Raw genomic sequence first — 19,092 nt, forward strand, 5'->3', positions numbered from 1 at the left:
CAAACTTACCCAAAAGCAGACATTCTGTTTCTCATGTTTTACTACATGAGTAGAAAACAATTTTTCTAGATTCGGGTTCCGGTTACGCAAAGACAGAGCCTCAATTCCCGTTTCTCTTCAAAAGAGCTTTGGGGGTCCAGAGGGGGCCTGAATTCTTCCCAGACATTTGGTGGGGGATGGAGGGGTCAAACTCCCCCCTGGCCCAGCATCAGCCTCAGCAGGCCAGAGCCGGGTCCCCGCCCCCCCCCCGCAGCCGAAGGAGGTGGCACAGTCCGAATCCCCCCCCCCCCGTTGTGTGTCTGGACATGGAGGAGGAGGAGGAGGAGGAGGAGGAGGAGGAGAAGAAGAAGAAGAAGAAGAAGAAGAAGAAGAAGAAGAAGAAGAAGAAGAAGAAGAAGAAGAAGAAGAAGAAGAAGTTGGAAGGGACCTTGGAGGCCATCTAGTCCAACCCCCTGCTCAAGCAGCTTCATCTCCATCACTCTTCCTCTGAATCCCTTCCCTTCCCTTTGCAATAAAAGAATAAACTTTATAGGAAACCCTGGAATTCCTCCCTCCCTCCCTCCTTCCTTCCTTCCTTCCTTCCTTCCTTCCTTCCTTCCTTCCTTCCTTCCTTCCTTCCTTCCTTCCTTCCTTCCTCTTCCTCTTTCCTTCCCCCCCAGGAGGGTCCTTCCTTTCCCCTCCCCAGATTGACACCTCCCCTGCCTCCAGGTACTTCAGGTCTGAAGTGAAAACTGGTTTTGGAGGAGGGTGGGTAGATCCAGGGAGGGGAAGAGGCAGGACCCCCCTCTCCTGCTCGGAACCCCCTTGCTCTGCTTTTCCTCAAGCCCACTTTTGAGGACCAGGATGCCAGGAGGCGTGGTCCCCTTCAAGCACTTGTGGGGAGCCATTGGGGGACCTCGGAGACTCCCCCTATACTCACCCAGGCATTTGTGCATTTCTCTCCTTCACCACTGGAGGGTCCTGCCCCATTTTGGCCCCTATCCAATTTACATAACCACCCATCTCACAACAAGTGACTGGCTTGGATCCACAAAGTTCAACACAGGTATATACATTAAATCAGGGATCTTCAAACTTGGCCCTTTTATGACTTGTGGACTTCAACTCCCAGAATTCTTCAGCCAGGCATGCTGGCTAAGGAATTCTGGGAGTTGAAGTCCACAAGTCATAAAAGGGCCAAGTTTGAAGACCCCTGCATTAAATTATTAAAAAAACATTAAAAACAAAATTTTTTTAAAAGAAGAAATATTAGTTGAAGAGTAAATTTTTTCAGTGCCACTGTAACTTTGAACAGCCATTAAATGAACTGTTGTTACGTCATCACCATCCCCAGTGCTTTTACTGATGGGGAAAATGCTGGAGAGCTCCTTTAACCGATGGGCTAATGATGGTTAGTGCCACCAAGTTGGTGTCAACGTTTAACAGCTGATGGATAGGCTTTCTCTCGGGAGACCTGACCCCACCCCATTCCTCCAGGTCCTCCGTTATCATCCCTCTCCCCCCCACTGCAACTGAGCCCCTCCCCCACCCTGCTTCTCATCCTTTCCTTCTCTTTCCTTCCCTCTTTCCCGGCTTCAGAGCCCCCTCAACCTCCCTCCCCCCCCAGAGACGAGTCTCCCCGAAGGAGGAGAATTGGAGCCTGCGGGCCCTTTGGGCTTCCAGGGACGTTTCTCTAACCCTCCATTGTTTCTTCCCTCGGCTGTCCAGGGTCTCCTAAGGGGTCGGGAGGGGCCCCTCAGCCTCTTCCGGGAGGGGCAAAGGCAGAGGACCGAGGGGGCCGCCCCACCCGGAGAATCAGCCACGGGGCAGAGCCGGACAGTCCCCGACCTGCCCCAGGGAAGAATCCGGGCTTGTTGCCTGCTGGATCAGGGCCACTTTCTCGGTTCCGCTTCGGAGGAGCCCAGCGCTTCAGGCTGAGGCGGGGAGGGGGGAGAGAAACTCAAGCACTTCTTCAGCTGTTGGGGGTTGTAGAAACAAACAAAGCTCCTCTGTGTATTGGTGCGTTGAGGGTCGGGGTGGCAGGAAGAACTCAGAGAAAATCAAAATCTTCCTGGGGAAACGTGTAGAGGACAGGAGTTCTGCTTTGATCAGGCCAGCGATGGACGCCCCCCACTCCACTCCCAGACGCTGCCTGGGTCTGGGACCCACTTTGTGTTACTGGCTGTAGATACACAATTGTGGTGCAGCCTCCTTCAGCTGCAGGGGGGAGGGGGGACCCGGCTCTGGCCTGCCGAGGCTGGTGTTGGGCGAGTGGGGGGAGCTTCACCCTCCCAGTCCCCCTCCCCCTCCCCTGGAAAGGATCCAGACCCCCTCTGGACCCTCAAAGCTCTTTTGAACAGAATCGGGAATTCAGGATCTGCCTGACCCGCCTTTGGGTAACGGACCACAACCCGAATCTCTACGGAAAACTGAAAAAAAAAGGTTTCCACTGATGTAGTGAATCTTAAAAAAAAGTATGTTTGGTTTTTTTGGATAGTTTGGGGGTGTGTGAGAAAAAAAAGGTTTTCAGACTTTAATGGCTAAGGTTGTAATCCTATACTTGAGAGAATAGAATTACTGAAGTCCACGAAATTTCTATTAACATTCTGGGTTATTTTAACAACAACAATAAAGTTGGAAGGGATGTTGGAGGTCATCTAGTACAAACCCTGCTCAGACTCTTCTTAAAAACTTCCAGTGTTGGAGCATTCACGGCTTCTGGAGGCAGGTTGTTCCACTAGTTAATTGTTCTGTCAGGAAGTTTCTCCTTAGTTCCAGGTTGCTTCTCTCCTTGACTAGTTTCCATCCGCTGCTTCTTGTCCTGCTTTCAGATGCTTTGGAGAATAGCTTGACTCCCTCTTCTTTGGGGCAGCCCCTGAGATATTGGAAAACTGCTATTATGTCACCCCTCACCCTTCTCTTCATTAAACTACACATACCCAATTCCGGCAACCGTTCCCGATATGTTTTAGCCTCCAGTCCCCTGATCATCTTTGTTGCTCTTCTCTGTACTCTTTCTAGAGTCTCGACATCTTTTTTACATCGTGGTACATTGTTTGGTTTAATATGCTGTCCGTCCATCCATCCTTCTTAAATAGTACTGAGATCAGGGGCTACCACAAAGAAGAGGGAGTCAAGCTGTTCTCCAAAGCACCTGAAAGCAGGACAAGAAGCAACGGATGGAAACTAGTCAAGGAGAGAAGCAACCTGGAACTAAGGAGAAACTTCCTGACAGTGAGAACAATTAACCAGTGGAACAACCTGCCTCCAGAGGTGGTGAATGCTCCAACACTGGAGGTTTTTAAGAAGGGACTGGACAGCCATTTGCCTGAAATGGTATAGGGTTTCCTGCCTGAGCAGGGGGTTGGACTAGATGACCTCCAAGGTCCCTTCCAACTTATATTATTATTATTATTATTATTATTATTATTATTATTATTATTATTATTATTATTATTATTATTATTATTATTATTATTATTATTATTATTATTATTATTATTATTATTATTATCTTGCTCAGAACCTCTTATACATCCTGTCCGTGGATATGGATTTTCCCCCTCTTTTTTCTGAGGCAAAATATTTCCTTCAACTCCCATCCAGAGGAACGGAGCGAACCTCAAAGAGTTCATTCTTGGGAGGGAGTCCCAGGGCTGATTTCTCTCCCCATAAATTCCCCCGCCCCAACATTTCTCTCCCCCCCCCCGCTTCTCGCTCTGCCCCGAACTCTCTCCCCAATCGGCTGAAATCAAAGGAGACCCTGCCCGGAGATTGATGACGCTTCAGAAGGGCGATTTCCCATTGGTCCTTCTGCATCGATTCCACCTCTGGGGCTAGGCGCCTCCGCGTCTCTCTCCGTTCTCTCTGGGGGCGCTTGTGGGCTCTTTTGGGGTCCCCCTGACGCTGCTGCTGGTGGGGGCGCTGTCCCGGATCCACGGAAGCCAGGGGGGAAGGAGACCCCCGGTAAGGAGGGGGCTCGTCGGGGGGAGGCTATGGTTGGGAAGCACCCCAGAGGCTCGTGGGGGGAGGGGGGGAAAGAAAGCTGCTTGTTCTCCGGACGTGACTTTGGGAAACGGGTTGAGGGTAAGAGTGGTGGGAGCCTGCAACAGCCTCGATCTCTGCGTGGTCTCCTCCCCCTTCCTCCCCCCCAGGAGGACGGGGAGGGACCCCCTTTTCCACGATTGTAGCCGAGGTGGGGAGTCGCAGCCAGGCCTCTCTCTCGCCCTCCCCCCTCCAGTGTCTGGGTCGGAGTCGGCTGCATCGGAAGAGGAAGGGGACGGAAAGTGAAAGCGAAAGAGGGAAACAGGCATTTTCAAACCTGAATCCACACAAGGAAAAAGCTGCTTTTAGGCCAAAAGTATTTTTGCTTCTTCAGAAACTTCTCAAATTGTAGGTTTTGAGGGTCAGGCAAGAGTTGAGCTTCGTTCCCTTCTTGGGGGAGACTCTGAATTTGGGGAGGAGACCAAGAAACCCCCACCCCACAATCCCCCATTGCTCAATCGGGGCCTGGAGGGGAAGGGGGCAGTGAGGGAAGAGGACTGGGGGGGTGTCCACATTGCTCCTCTGAAAGTGGCTCCCCCAAACTCTCCCTTTTGTGAAGGGGGAGGGGACCCTCCCTTTGAGATGAGCTGGGGGGCTGCAGGGGGTCTTTGGGGGGAGGGGGAAACAGGCATCCCCAAAAATCATGAAAGGCAGGTAGTTGAGCTGAAGGTTAGGGGGGGAGAAGAAAAGTTGGGGGACCCAAGGAAGGAGGGGGGGCTGAAGGGCTGGGAGGATCCAGGAGTGTCAATCCAGATATCCTCATTGTGCCCCCTCCCCATATTCACCGCCCCCCCCCCCGTCAAAGGAGCAAATCAAAAACTCCTTATCAGAAGTCGATGAACCTTGGTTCATTTGACGCATGGTGCATTCCAGGTAAAAGAAAGAAAACCCGAAACATATTCTACTGTAAAAACTTTAATCAGAAAATAAAAGAGAGACTCTTAACCGACTACAATAGGCGGTCCGGAGTAGGTTTCGGATAATTAGGGAAGTGGGTGTTGAGTGTGATAAAGGAGGGGGGAATCTGTGTCGGGAGCAGGATATAAAAATGTGCCAAACAGCTGTTTAAGGTGTGGCTGAACTCCTGTGTGTGTTTCAGTTCACCAAGCCTTTGCAAATGCTTCTTTTTAAATAAAACTTTGTTGCTGGAATTCCAAGTGAATTTCTTTGTTTTGGGATCATGCCAGACAAATCTTATTGCATTCTTTGACCAAGTGACAAAACTAGTGGACCAGAGGAATGCTGTAGATATAATTTACTTGGACTTCAGTAAGGCATTTGATAAAGTAGATCACAACCTACTACTTGATGAGGTAGAAAAATGTGGGTTAGATAGCATCACCACCAGATGGATTCGTAGCTGGCTGACAGGCCGTACTCAGCATGTGGTCCTCAATGGAACTGCATCTACATGGAAGGAAGTGTGTAGTGGGGTGCCCCAGGGCTCTGTTCTGGACCCAGTGCTCTTCAACATCTTCATTAATGATTTGGATGAGGGGATAGATGGGGAACTCATCAAATTTGCAGACAACACCAAGCTGGCAGGAATAGCCAATACTCCAGAAGATAGGCTTAAGATACAGAAGGATCTCGACAGACTCGAACACTGGGCACTATCTAACAAAATGAAATTCAATGGTGAAAAAAGTAAGGTTCTACATTTAGGCAGGAAAAATCAAATGCATAGGTATAGTATAGGTGGTACCTTGCTCAATAGTAGTAACTGTGAGAGAGATCTCGGAGTCTTAGTAGACAATCACTTCAATATGAGCCAGCAGTGTGCTGCAGCTGCCAAAAAAGCCAACACAGTGCTAGGCTGCATTAACAGAGGGATAGAATCAAGATCATGTGAAGTACTAATACCAGTTTACAATGCCTTGGTAAGGCCACACCTGGAATACTGCATCCAATTTTGGTCACCACGATGTAAAAAAGATGTCGAGACTCTAGAAAGGGTACAGAGAAGAGCAACCAAGATGATTAGGGGGCTGGAGGCTAAAACATATAGGGAACGGTTGCTGGAATTGGGTATGTGTAGTTTAATGAAGAGAAGGACGAGGGGGGACAGGATAGCAGTGTTCCAAGATCTCAGGGGCTACCACAAAGAAGAGGGAGTCAAGCTATTCTCCAAAGCACCTGAAAGCAGGACAAGAAGCAATGGATGGAAACTAGTCAAGTTGAACAATTGCATTCAAGGGGCCCAAAGCCCAAATCTAAGCAACATTCCTTTTAAATTGCCCCACATTTTTTTTCAGATATCAGGAAAGGCTTTTCTTTGAGTCAAAATCATATTTCAATGCTTCAGTTTGCTGGGCCAAGACATTATCTCTCAGCAATCCAGTCATTTTGATTCCATGTCAACAAAAATTCTTGGACCTCCTTCATAGGAGCAGAAGGCCTATTGCACTATCCTAGTGAGGTGAACGATCAGAATTGATAAATCTAGCCAGAACTGGGTTTCTTAAAATCTTCTTGCCCTGTCCTTCTATGGGACACTGGCCCCAAACAGGACAAGATGAATCTGATTCCAAATCTTATTTTCAACTAGAACCAAAAGAACGTCCATCCAGTCTTGATTCAACTTCATCAAATTCAATCCAAACCTGAATTCAGGCGCTGCTCAATAAATTTGCCTTCTTGTTTGCTATTTGTGGATAATGGAAGAAGTGGATCGCAATCCCCAGCACTTGAGGAATTACCCCTCTCTTACCATTTTCATGCTACTCCACTTCAACACTGAGCCAGGGTGCATAGGCTTAGTCCAATGAAATGGGTCAGAAGCCTTTGGTAAATAGAGAAAAAACACCAATATTTCTCCTACCCTGTTGTGCAACTTGTGCCATAAGAGATTTAATTTAATTTAATTTAATAACATTTATATACCGCCCTTCTCCCTAAGGACTCAGGGCGGTTCACAGGGCAGAATAAAATAGCAAATACAAACATTAAAAAAGATTAAACAATTGCCCTAGTTAAAAACAATATAGATACAACGCTAAAAACCCCCAGAAAAATTAAAAAGCGAAAGATAAAACAACCCCAACACAACCCCCCTCATGATCTCGGTTGATAATAATTCTCTGTTTTTCAACAGTCACCAGTTTGTCTCTCAAGGGGTTCTTCTTGGGGAGAAACACCGAGCTAAATATACTTAAATCGGCCTTTAAATCTCCATTTTGGTCCAAGTACAGTTTGTATTCAGAAAGATTGCAAAACTCATTCTTCTTCAAAAAAGGATGGAACTAGAATGAGAACATCCAGGTATTTCAAAAGCAGTAAACTTGGTAAATTAGCCCTTTGTTCTCATTTGAATCTTTTTTTTACAGAGGTCTAACCAAAGAACCGGTTTCACTTCTATGTTCAAAAATGAAAAAGAAAGTCGGGGGGAGGGGGAGGGAGGGGAAGTGGGGGGGAGGGGGAGGGAGGGAGTTTATGTTTTTAAAATGTATTTTAAAACTTTTCAATCAAAAAAATGAAAAAGAAAGCTTCAGCAAAATTTGTCAAATATATTGAAAATATATGTATTGAAAACAATATGATTGGAAAAAAATTGTCAGTTATGACAGATCATGCCAGACAAATCTTATTGCATTTTTTGACCAGGTGACAAAATTAGTGGGCCAGAGGAATGCTGTGGATATAATTTACTTGGACTTCAGTAAGCCATTTGATAAAGTATATCACAACCTACTACTTGATAAGATAGAAAAATGTAGGTTAGACAGCATCACCACCAGATGGATTCATAGCTGTCTGACCGGCCGTACTCAGCATGTGGTCCTCAATAGAACTGCATCTACATGGAGGGAAGTGTGTAGTGGGGTGCCCCAGGGCTCCCTTCTGGGCCCAATGCTCTTCAAAATTTTCATCAATGAGATGGATGAGGGGGATATATGGGGAACTCATCAAATTTGCAGATGACAGCAAGCTGGCAGGAATAGCCAACATTCCAGAAGACAGGGTTAAGATACAGGAGGATCTTGAAACACTAACATTGGGCGCTATCTAACAAAATGAAATTCAATGGTGAAAATAGTAAGGTTCTACATTTACTGTAGGCAAGAAAAATCAAATGCACATGTATAGTATAGGTGGTACCTTGCTCAACAGTAGTAACTGTGAGAGGGATCTTGGAATCCTAGTGGACAATCACTTAAATATGAACCAGCAGTGTGCTGCAGCTGCCAAAAAAGCCAACACAGTGCTAGACTGCATTAACAGAGGGATAGAATCAAGATCACGTGAAGTGTAAATGCCACTTTACAATGCTTTGGTAAGGCCACACTTGGAATACTGCATCCAGTTTTGGTCACCACAATGCAAAAAAGATGTTGAGACTCTAGAAAGAGTACAGAGAAGAGCAAGAAAGATGATTAGGGGACTGGAGGCTAAAACATATAAGGAACGGCTGCTGGAATTGGGTATGTCTAGTTTAATGAAGAGAAGGCTGAGGGGTGACATGATAGCAGTGTTCCAATATCTCAGGGGCTGCCCCACAGAAGAGGGAGTCAAGCTATTCTCCAAAGTGCCCGAAGGCAGGAGAAGAAGCAACAGATGGAAAGTAATCAAGGAGAGAAGCAACCTAGAACTAAGGAGAAACTTCCTGACAGTTAGAACAATTAATCACTGGAACAACCTGCCTTCAGAAGCTGTGAATGCTCCAACACTGGAAGTTTTTAAGAAGAGACTGGACAGCCATTTGTCTGAAATGGTATAGGGTTTCCTGCCTGAGCAGGGGGTTGGACTAGATGACCTCCAAGGTCCCATCCAACTTTATATTATTATTATTATTATTATATTATTATTATTATTATTATTATTATTATTATTATTATTATTATTATTATTATTATTATTATTATTATTATTATTATTATTATTATTATTATTATTATATTGAGCCACGTTCCAAACACCAGGGAGTGGAAGGGACAGGACTCCCCCCCCTCCTCCTCAATCTCTCCGAGCCCTGCCAGATGGAGGGGACTCCTCAGAGACACCCCCCCATTCCTGCTTCCCCTGGAGAGCCTCTTCCGTGGCTGGGCAGCTGCTGGAGCTGGAGGTTCTCCTGGGGTCAGCAGGGGTCTCTGGCCTCCTGAGTGGGTCTCAGAATGGGGCCCCAAAAGCAGAGAAAGCCATCAAAAGTTTACAGGGCCCATCGAGCGATTACTGGAAAGCTCCTGGGCATGTGCAGAGGGACTCTTCCCTGCTCTTTGGATGCTCTGCTGTGGTGATATCCTCCTTCTCCTTTGGATGGTGACCTTGTTTGGGGCTTGGGGTGTCATGAGAGCCCCAAACCCCTTGTCTGCTTTGCAGTTTTAAGGCAGGAAGGGAACTCCTGCTTTCCAGCCGGGCCCCTTTGCTGCCCCCCCCAAAACCTGCTCTTCTAGTCCTCATCCATGATTGGGGGGGGTAGTGGGGGATCCCTGAGGAGGCCCCCAGCTTCAGGTCAGCCCCAGGGCCTCCTCTGAGTGCGGAGGAAGGCCTGTTCTGTCTCTTCCTGGACCGGATCCCCTTTGGCATCTCTTAATCCCTGTGCAGGGGTGGGTGGGGGAGGTGTATTTTGAAAACAAAATCCCATTTGTTCCTTCTGAAAGAAATATCGGTCCTAAATTGGGCACCTGCCCCTAAATGCTGCCTCCTAGTGGAAGTCAGAGAAAGACCAGGCCTGGAGAACCACCGAGCCCATGAGCCTTCCCCTCTTAAGCCCCGCTCAAGAGCTGGCATTCCTTTTGCAGGACCTGGCCAAGATGTCTCTCTTCATTTCAAATCCTCTGGGTCATTCTGAGGTTGACTCTTCCCGAATCCGTTCCGACTATTGTCACCCACAGCACTGCAGCTTGTCCTTGACTTACAACCATTCATTTAGTGACTGTCTGAAGTTACAGCAGCACTGAAAAAAGTGACTTATGGCAGATCCTCAAACTTAGGACCCTCGCAGAATCCCCGGTCACAGGATCAAAAATTGGGCACTGAGCAACTGGCCTCGCACTTACGACGGTTGCAGCATCTTGTGATCACCACTGGCAACCTTCCCAGTCGGCTTCCGAGGAGCAAAGTCAACGGGGGAAGATGGATTCACTTAACGATTGTGTGATTCACTTAACAGTGGCAAGAGCGATGACAACAAAGGTGAAAAAAAAATCAGACGTGACTTGTTTAATGACCGCCATGTTTGGCGATGGAAATTCTCTTCCCAGTTGTGGCCGTAAGTCGAGGACCACCTGTGTTCCAGGATGACTGTTTTCCCTTCTCTGTCACGTATGTCCTTTTCCTGGAACCCCCTCAGTTGCTCCTGCCTCGGCCCACTTCACTCACGAGAACTCTCAGCAACCGTTCCTTTAAGATCAACCTTTCCGATCATTTCTCCCCATTTTGAGCTCCTTTTCCTTTAAGGAAACAGAGGCAAGGTAATTGGAGTGTCCAACACAACCCTTTTCCACAATCCAAGGGGTCATACCCATCAATCTCCTTTTAATTGGAAGTCGTTTTGCTACAATAACATGTCTCTTTGCATTTTCCACACATGGTTTTCCCTGTCTGGATAGTTTGATGTATCTAGAATAGATGGAGTTCCCACGATTTCTGGTGGCAAGCTGTTCCACTGCTTAATTAATCTCAAGGGCCTATTCCGAGGACCCAGTTTATTAAAACCAAATTCCTTCCCTTTGCACCATCTCCCCCATTTCCATAACTATTTATTTATTGAAAACATTTATATTGCCACCCATCTTACGCCAAACACTGGCCAAGTCCCGACTAGGCAGCCTCATGACTTTACCTTTGACATAAAAATTGTCCAGAAGAGTTTGATTACAACAGACTTTGTCCATCACTGATGTCTGGAAATAAATTTGATTCACTGCACAGGCAGTCCTCAACTTATGACTGTAATTGAACCCACAATTTCCATCCTCAGCTGTGACATCATAAAGTGGGTTGTCACTTTACAACTTTTTTTCGTGGCAGTCGTTCAGTGAGCCCATTGTTGCTACGGAATGGTTTTTGATGGAAAGCAGAAGTAAGCTTCAATTTGTGACAAAGGCTTTATAAATCGTGGTCACAGGATTGCAGGGCGTTGCAAATGGCTGCAAAGGTTGCCAGGCACCCAAAATGTGGTTTCTTGCAGCCCCCCGCCCCCCAGCAGTTGGAACTTCAGAACCATGTCATAAGTACAGCAGTTACAACAGTTCGTTTAGTGACTGTTCAAAGTTACAGCGGCATTGAAAAATGTGATTTTATAACCCATTTTTCAGAATTACAACCTTTGCAGCATCCCCCAAGGTCACGTGATCCAAATTCAGATGCTTGGCAACTGGTTCATACTTATGACCATCTACTGAGCAACCGAAGTAATGGAATAAATTGAAGAATAAATAATGCATCCATAAAAATCTCTTAAAAGTATAAAAACAGAAAGGGGGAGCTGCAATAGGTCACTTCCGATGATCCGTGATGAAAGAAAACGCCAGCCAGGACTTTGGGGGGTCACCTTCGGTGGGACCTTCCCCAGAAACTGAAATGACCTTCTCTCCCCCATCACAATGTCAGCTGACCCGGCTTTCACCATCCATGGGATGGGGTGGGGGCTACACATCCTCCCTCACCACCCTTCTGGATCAAGCACCATTTCTGGAGAGGGGATCCCATGGTGGTGGTACCCAAGCATCCTCAAAAACCCCACAGGTGTGTAAAACAGGTGAGAATCCCCCCAATTCCAGGTGCTACTTCTCAGCATCACCCACTTGCGAGGCCAAAGAGAATAGAGAACATGGAATACCAGGGCTGGAAGCGAGAAGGACCTGGACAGCCTCGCCCTTAAATCCCAGATGGCCTGTCCTGCGTGGAAAAGAAAACCCATCCCCGAGAGACTCCAACCGAGGCTTCTCCTTTTTTTCCAGAGCCCCGTGTCCTTTGAGGAGGTGGCTGTGTACTTCACCAACGAGGAGTGGGCCCTCTTGGCCGCTGGCCAGAAAGCCCTCCACCGAGAAGTCATGCTGGAGAACTCGCGCAATGTGGCATCCTTGGGTAAGGCCTCTTCTCAGTTCGGGCTGTCAGAATTTGGTGTGTGTGTGTGTGTGTGGGAACCTGGATTGCAAGTCTTTAGCACCTCTTGTGCTTGGACCCCCCCAAGAGCAGCAGCAAATCTTCCAGCTAGAAATGTAGGTTCCGGGTGGGGGACACAAAATGTCTCTCCTGCCGAGATGCTTCCTCCATTTTGTGCTCCATTGCTTCGTGGTTGGGGGTTCCAGAAGGCCTTCCGTCTGATCCAGGCTGATGTTTTTAGGCCTCCTCGGGGTGTCCTTAGGCTGAGGTTGAGGGTCAAGGCAACCCCGACTTCATCTAGGAGAAATAGTGGCTTCTGAGGAACGTCTGTTTGTACCTGCATGTAATCCCGGATCCACCCTTCCCTATTGGAGAACACAATTTTTCCTTCGTATAGGGAGTTCTCAGTTCCAAAATTGAGCCAAAAGTCTCTGTTGCTAAGTGAGACATTTGTTAAGTGAGGTCTGCTCCATTTTACAACCTTTCCTGACATGGTTATGAGGTGAATAACTGCAGTTCTTAAATTAGTAACACGGTTGTTAAGTGAATCTGGCTTCCCACCCCCATGGACTTTGCTTGTCGGAAGGTTGCAAAAGGGAAGCACATGATACTGCAACAGTCGTAACTGTGAGTCACTTGCCAAGTGCCTGAATTTTAATCACGTGACCTGCAGTTTGATCATGGATGCTGTGATGGTCGTAAGTGTGAAAAATGGTCATAAGTCCCTTTTTTCAATGCCATTGTAACTTCAAACAGCCACAAAATGAATTGTTTTAGGTTGAGGACTCCTATATTTGTAAGAATTTTCCACAATGATCTCATAGCCTCCGAGAGAAGAGAATCTTGGTAGCTCAGGGTTGAACCATGGAGTCCTCAGTGTGCTACGTTGATGCTGTGTGGTTATAACCATCTGTTGGCAGTTCCAGAGATACTTTTGACAGTGTTACTTTTTTCATAGCTAGTATTGGTTGTGCTGTGGAGGGTTGAGCGGGTGGGCACTTTGTGATAAAATTGTGTGGGTATATCCATTTTGCTGGAAAATGGCAGTCTGTGTCCTTTTTCTGGTGTTCGGGGTTGCTGCGTGCATTTGTGATTATCTGAATAATATTTTAATATAGCAACTCTTGTGCAAGAATAGAATAGAAAGAGTTAGAAGGGACCTTGGAGGTCATCTAGTCCAACCCCCTGCTTAGGCAGGAAACCCTATACCATTTCAGACAAATGGCTGTCCAGTCTCTTCTTAAAGACTTCCAGTGTTGGAGCATTCACCGCTTCTGGAGGGAGGTTGTTCCACTGGTTAATTGTTTTCATTGTCAGGAAGTTTCTCCTGATTGCTTCTCTCCTTGATTAGTTTCCATCCGTTGCTTCTTGTCCTGCCTTCGGGCTCTTTGGAGAATAGCTTGACTCCCTCTTCTTTGGGGCAGCCCCTGAGATTTTGGAAGACTGCCATCATGTCATCCCTAGTTCTTCTCTTCATTAGATTAGACCAGACATGTCAAACCTGCAACATCATGTGATGTTGCGCAACGTATCGGAGATTTTCTCCACTGCTGGCAATGGGGTTGGTGCGGTTCCCTGATGAGGTGTCTGGCCCGCGGGCCGGCAGTTTGACACCCCTGGACTAGACATACCCAATTCCAACAACCATTTTAGCCTCCAGCCCCCTGATCATCTTTGTCATTCTTCTCTGCACTCTTTCGAGGTTGGGTTGTTACTCTGTGTTGCTTTGTGCCTGGAAGAAGAAAGTTGTGGTGTCATTGTAGTAGTCACATGAAGTGTATCATTATTACACTGTATGTAATCTCTGTCATTTGGTTGAGGCAACTAGCCACAAATCATCGCTTGTCTGGGAGAGAAGTGGGCCACTGCGAGGTCCGGATTCTCATCCCTCAAATGTGAAAAAGTCTGCAGGGACTCGGAGAGGGGAGGGCAGGGGAGAGGGTGCATTCAGGCTGCGGATGGCCCACCTCTGCTCTCCAGGGGAAAAAGATTTTAAACTGTTTTGATTCAAAACTCGCCTCTAGACAAGATGGCTGAGAGACAGACAGGATGAATGAATGAATGAATGAATGAATGAATCTACACCAGAGGCAAGAAAAGGGCTGATGGCATAATCTTCCTGTCAGGGAATGGCACCCCATTTGATGTCCAAATGAAGTCAGAGACACTGACACAAATTGGTAGTTTTATAGAAATAAACATATTTAATATCTACATTTACAGCAGACAAGATAGGTGCATCCCTACATCATGAGGTAAATCACAGAACAGCAGACAGAGCACACAGGAGGAAAAAAAAAGGTGGGAAAAAGGGAAACTCCCCCTTCTCACACAGCAACCAATCATAGCACAAATTGCCTCAGGCAGGAGCCCATACTCTCCAACTAATCAACTACAACTGTGTGTCCTGGCCCTTTATCCACTTTACTGTTCCAGCTATTAAGTTAAATATTTTAACACTGCCCATTTCCAACTTCCAAACTGAGCCCCTCTTGTATATGGATACATAGCCCTTGATTTACAACCATTCATTCAAAGTTACAATGGAAAAAAGAGGGCTTATGACCGTTTTTCACACAACCGTTGCAGCATCCCCATGGTCACATGATCAAAATTTGGATGCTGGACAACTGGCATGTATTTCTGACAGTTACAGTGTCTCACGGTCATGTGATGCCCTTTTTGTGACCGTCTGACAAGCAAAGTCCATGGGGAAGCCTGATTCACTCAATAACCGTGTTACTAACTTCACAACTGCAGTGATTCACTTGTGGCAAGAAAGGTCATAAAATGGAGCAAAGCTCAACTCACTTAACAACTGCCTTGCTTAGGAACAGAAATGTTGGGCTCGAGGACAGGGGTGGTGCAGATAGAGGGAGGAATGTGGAAGCAGGGCCAGAGAAGCATGGCATTAACAGCTGATCTGAGATCTATTAGGTTTGCCTTCTGACTGGGTTTCTATTTCTATTATTTCTATTTCTATTTCTATTTCTATTACTTCTATTTCTTTCGCTCTAACCCACCACCACTTTCACTTTCTATCTGCCAGCAGGAGATGGAGGGGAAGTGGGCAGCAGCAACAACAACGTCGGCAGGTGCAGGATGTCACCGGTGATCCCCAGCCATCCTGGGATGAAGGTGTCGTGGAGAAGGCAGGAAGGAGCCAAGGAGCCGAGGGGAAGCCCAAACGAGAAGCCAAAGGAACTGCTCTCCCTGGGAGGCAGTCCTCAGAAAGCACCAGTGCAGCAAAGAAATAGTAGGAAAAGTGTCCCCCACCGAGCAGAACTCTTGCCAAGTCAAACAGAGCAGAAGCAGCACCGGTGCCCAGAGTGTGGGAAGAGCTTCCGTCAGAGCTCACACCTGTTGTCCCACCGGAGTATCCACACGGGTGAGCGACCACACCAATGCCGGGAGTGTGGGAAGAGCTTCCGTCAGCTGGCCTACCTTGCATCTCACCGGAGGATCCACACAGGGGAGAAGCCCTTCCACTGCCCCGAGTGCGGGAAGCGCTTCAACCGGAGCACCAACCTGACCTGCCACCGGAGGAAGCATACAGGTGAGAAGCCTTTCCTCTGCCCCATCTGCAGCAAGGGCTTCTGCGACAAGTCAGGCTTCAACCTCCACCAGCTGATACACTCAAAGGACAAACCCCACAAGTGCCTGACCTGCGGCAAGACCTTCATTCGGCGCTCGCAGCTGACCTCTCATGAGGGGATCCACACAGGCAAGAGGCCCTTTTGCTGTCCCGAGTGCGGGAAGAGCTTCCACCGCAGCTCCAACCTCACCTCCCATCGGAGGATACACGTGGGGGAGAAACCCCATGGCTGCTCCGAGTGTGGAAAGAGCTTTTATGACAAGCAGCACCTTCTGCGGCACCAGAGGAGGCACACGGCAGAAAAGCCCTTCTCTTGTGCTGAGTGCGGGAAGACTTTCAGCCAGAAGAGGAACCTGGTGAGACACCAAAAGCTCCATGGTGGACCAACACCGCCTCAGTCCTTGCAGTGGACAAAGAGGTTCTGTAACAAGCGGCAGCCATGGAGGCATCCAGACACCCATGGGAAGGAACGAGGACCCTTCATGTCCTGGAGTGTTGAGGTGGCATCTGACGGAGTCCCAGTCCTGCTTCCCTGCCAAAAACTCGCACACGGAGATCAGTATGTCACAATTTCTCAGATCAAGTGACAGTTATTAGTGCTCTATTAGTCTTTGGTTTGACAATTTCTCCTTTTTAAAAATCTCTTGCCAGTTAGAGCAGGGGGTTGGACTAGAAGACCTCAAAGGTCCCTTCCAGCTCTATTCTGACTGATTGATCACTTGGGCCTTACTTCTGTGCTTGCAGTCCTGGCACGCTTGGCTGACAGCAGTGCTGAGCGTGGTTCTTTCAACTCAGCTGTAAACATAAGAAGATTCATGCTGATCAAGAACTCTCATATGTTCTAATTCCCTTCCTTTCTCACATGTACTGTGTATCTGTATCACTCAGGGTGGTGTGCAACACTCACAATTGGTTCCAATGCAATTATAAACGCTAGAAAGGCCAGAAATGCACTTAAAAAAATAATGCAAAACGGCCAAAGGAAGTCACAAAATGTGCAAGGCATGTTGACAACACAAGAGGTTGTACAATTGGGCACTTAACAACTGTCTTGTTTAGTAACAAAAATTCTGGTCCTAAGTGTGGCTGTAAGTCAAGGTCCGCCTGTACTTGGGTCAGATGATAGCAGTCATACCTCTGTCCTGTGTCATGGTTCCAACAGATGAAACTCTTCAAAAGAACTTTTTTATTTTTATTTTTTTAATTCCATTTATATCCCGCCCTTCTCCGAAGACTCAGGGCGGCTTACAAGCTTAGCAGTAGCCTTCATTCTATGTATATGCCTGCTTATTAGGGCTTTCACCCCCCCAAGCGGCATTATTACAAAGTCAGCTTAATTGCCCCCAACAATCTGGGTCCTCATTTTACCTACCTCGGAAGGATGGAAGGCTGAGTCAACCTTGGGGCATTATTTACCTTAAAGAATCTTTTATTCAAGAAACAAAGTATCTGCACTACATGTAAAGGTAGTGCTAGTCGTTTCCGACTCTAGGGGCCGGTGCTCATCTCCGTTTCAAAGCCGAAGAGCCAGCGCTTGTCCGAGGACGTCTCCGTGGTCATGTGGCCGGCATGACTAGACGCCAAAGGCGCCTGGAGCGCTGTTACCTTCCCACCATAGTGGTCCCTATTTTTCTACTTGCATTTTTTACATGCTTTCGAACTGCTAGGTTGGCAGAAGCTGGGACGAGTAACAGGCGCTCACTCTGCTACGCGGCACTCAGGATTCGACCCACCAAACTGCTGACCTTCTGATCGACAGGCTCAGCGTCCTAACCCACTGAGCCACCGCGTCCCTTATTCTGCACTACATAGTTAAAGCCAAAAACTGAATTCCCCTCTCCTGGGCACAAAGTAAAAAAGGTAAAGGTAAAGGTTCCCCCGCACATGTGTGCTAGTCGTTTCCGACTCTAGGGGCCGGTGCTCATCTCCGTTTCAAAGCCGAAGAGCCAGCGCTTGTCCGAGGACGTCTCCGTGGTCATGTGGCCGGCATGACTAGACGCCAAAGGCGCACGGAACGCTGTTACCTTCCCACCGTAGTGGTCCCTATTTTTCTACTTGCATTTTTACGTGCTTTCGAACTGCTAGGTTGGCAGAAGCTGGGACGAGTAACAGGCGCTCACTCTGCTACGCGGCACTCGGGATTCGACCCGCCAAACTGCCGACCTTCCGATCGACAAGTTCAGCGTCCTAACCCTCTGAGCCACCACGTCCCTTGGGCACAAAGTAGGAAAGCACAATTCCCTCCTCCAATTAACAGTCATAAATCACATTCCCCAATTAGCGTGAAGCATGGGCTTTCTCCTCAGCTTTCCAGCCTGCCAAAACTTTATCAACTCTGGGCTCAATAACCTTGGATTCCCACAGCTGAGTTATTGTTATGACTAACTGGACTCTCACCCACATTCCCCCTCCCTGCATCAACTAACTCTAAAAGCAAAAGAACAAAATGGCTGCATTTCCATCTGTTGTCAAAGCAAGAACATCCAATGTTAGCAGCAATGACATCCTGGAGATCAACAAAGGCTCCAGTTGAGAGGAAAGGAAATTGCAAAGCTGGGCGGTTCAACCTTCCCTATAACTGTCTCACTCTGCAAGAGTCACAAGCACTACTAGGAAGTGCAAACACAAAGCAAGTACTTTGCCTCTCCAGACCAGGCCACCATCTTCCACTCGTGAGCAAAAGAGGCCAGTGTCTTCCCACTATGTGAACTAGGCAGATACTTTTTGGGACAGCACAGTATGTGGATCCTGACACGCTAGCCTCCATGCAAGGGTTTGCATTCTGTCAAGCTTCTCATCTTGGGGACTTAGCGCCGCATGCAGAGTCCCCCGGATGAGCTAAGGGAGAGACCAGGCCGCCAGGGTGGGAATCTATCTCCAGAGTTGGAGATCAGGGATATTCTTCCCTTTTTCCATGCTGGAATTCTCCATGTTGGAATTCACTGGGTGATCCTGGGTTCAAGTCTTCCTCTCCCAATTGAAGATCATGTTAAAAAGCAGTACAGCTGCAGTTGCTCCTAATCATTCTGATTAGCCGTTTTTTTGTTTTTCCAGTCGTAAACATTTTGTATAATAAAAAATTACATATGCAAAATGGGCATTTTCAGTTCTATTTTGTAATTTCTTCCAAATAGAACTGATCCTTTCTCACAACAACTCCATGCTGGTGGGGTTTCCGCTTCATATACAATATGGCCAAGTGTCAAAACCATGGGCCCCCAAAACAAGTTAATTTTAGTCAATTCTAGTTATTCGCAGTAGTGAACATTCTGTAAATTTGCTGTGAATGTGAGTTAGCAACTTCTGAGACCTCACTTGTGAACGTGGGTGTTGAGTGACGTAAATATTTTGACACTGTGCATGTCCGCCAATCCCTGTGACGTCGCTGCAAGTATCGATTTTGCCATTACTGTAAAAATAAATTTTAA

Source organism: Vipera berus, assembly GCF_964194415.1.
Source record: "Vipera berus genome assembly, chromosome: 2".
NCBI classification, from domain to species: Eukaryota; Metazoa; Chordata; class Lepidosauria; order Squamata; family Viperidae; genus Vipera; species Vipera berus.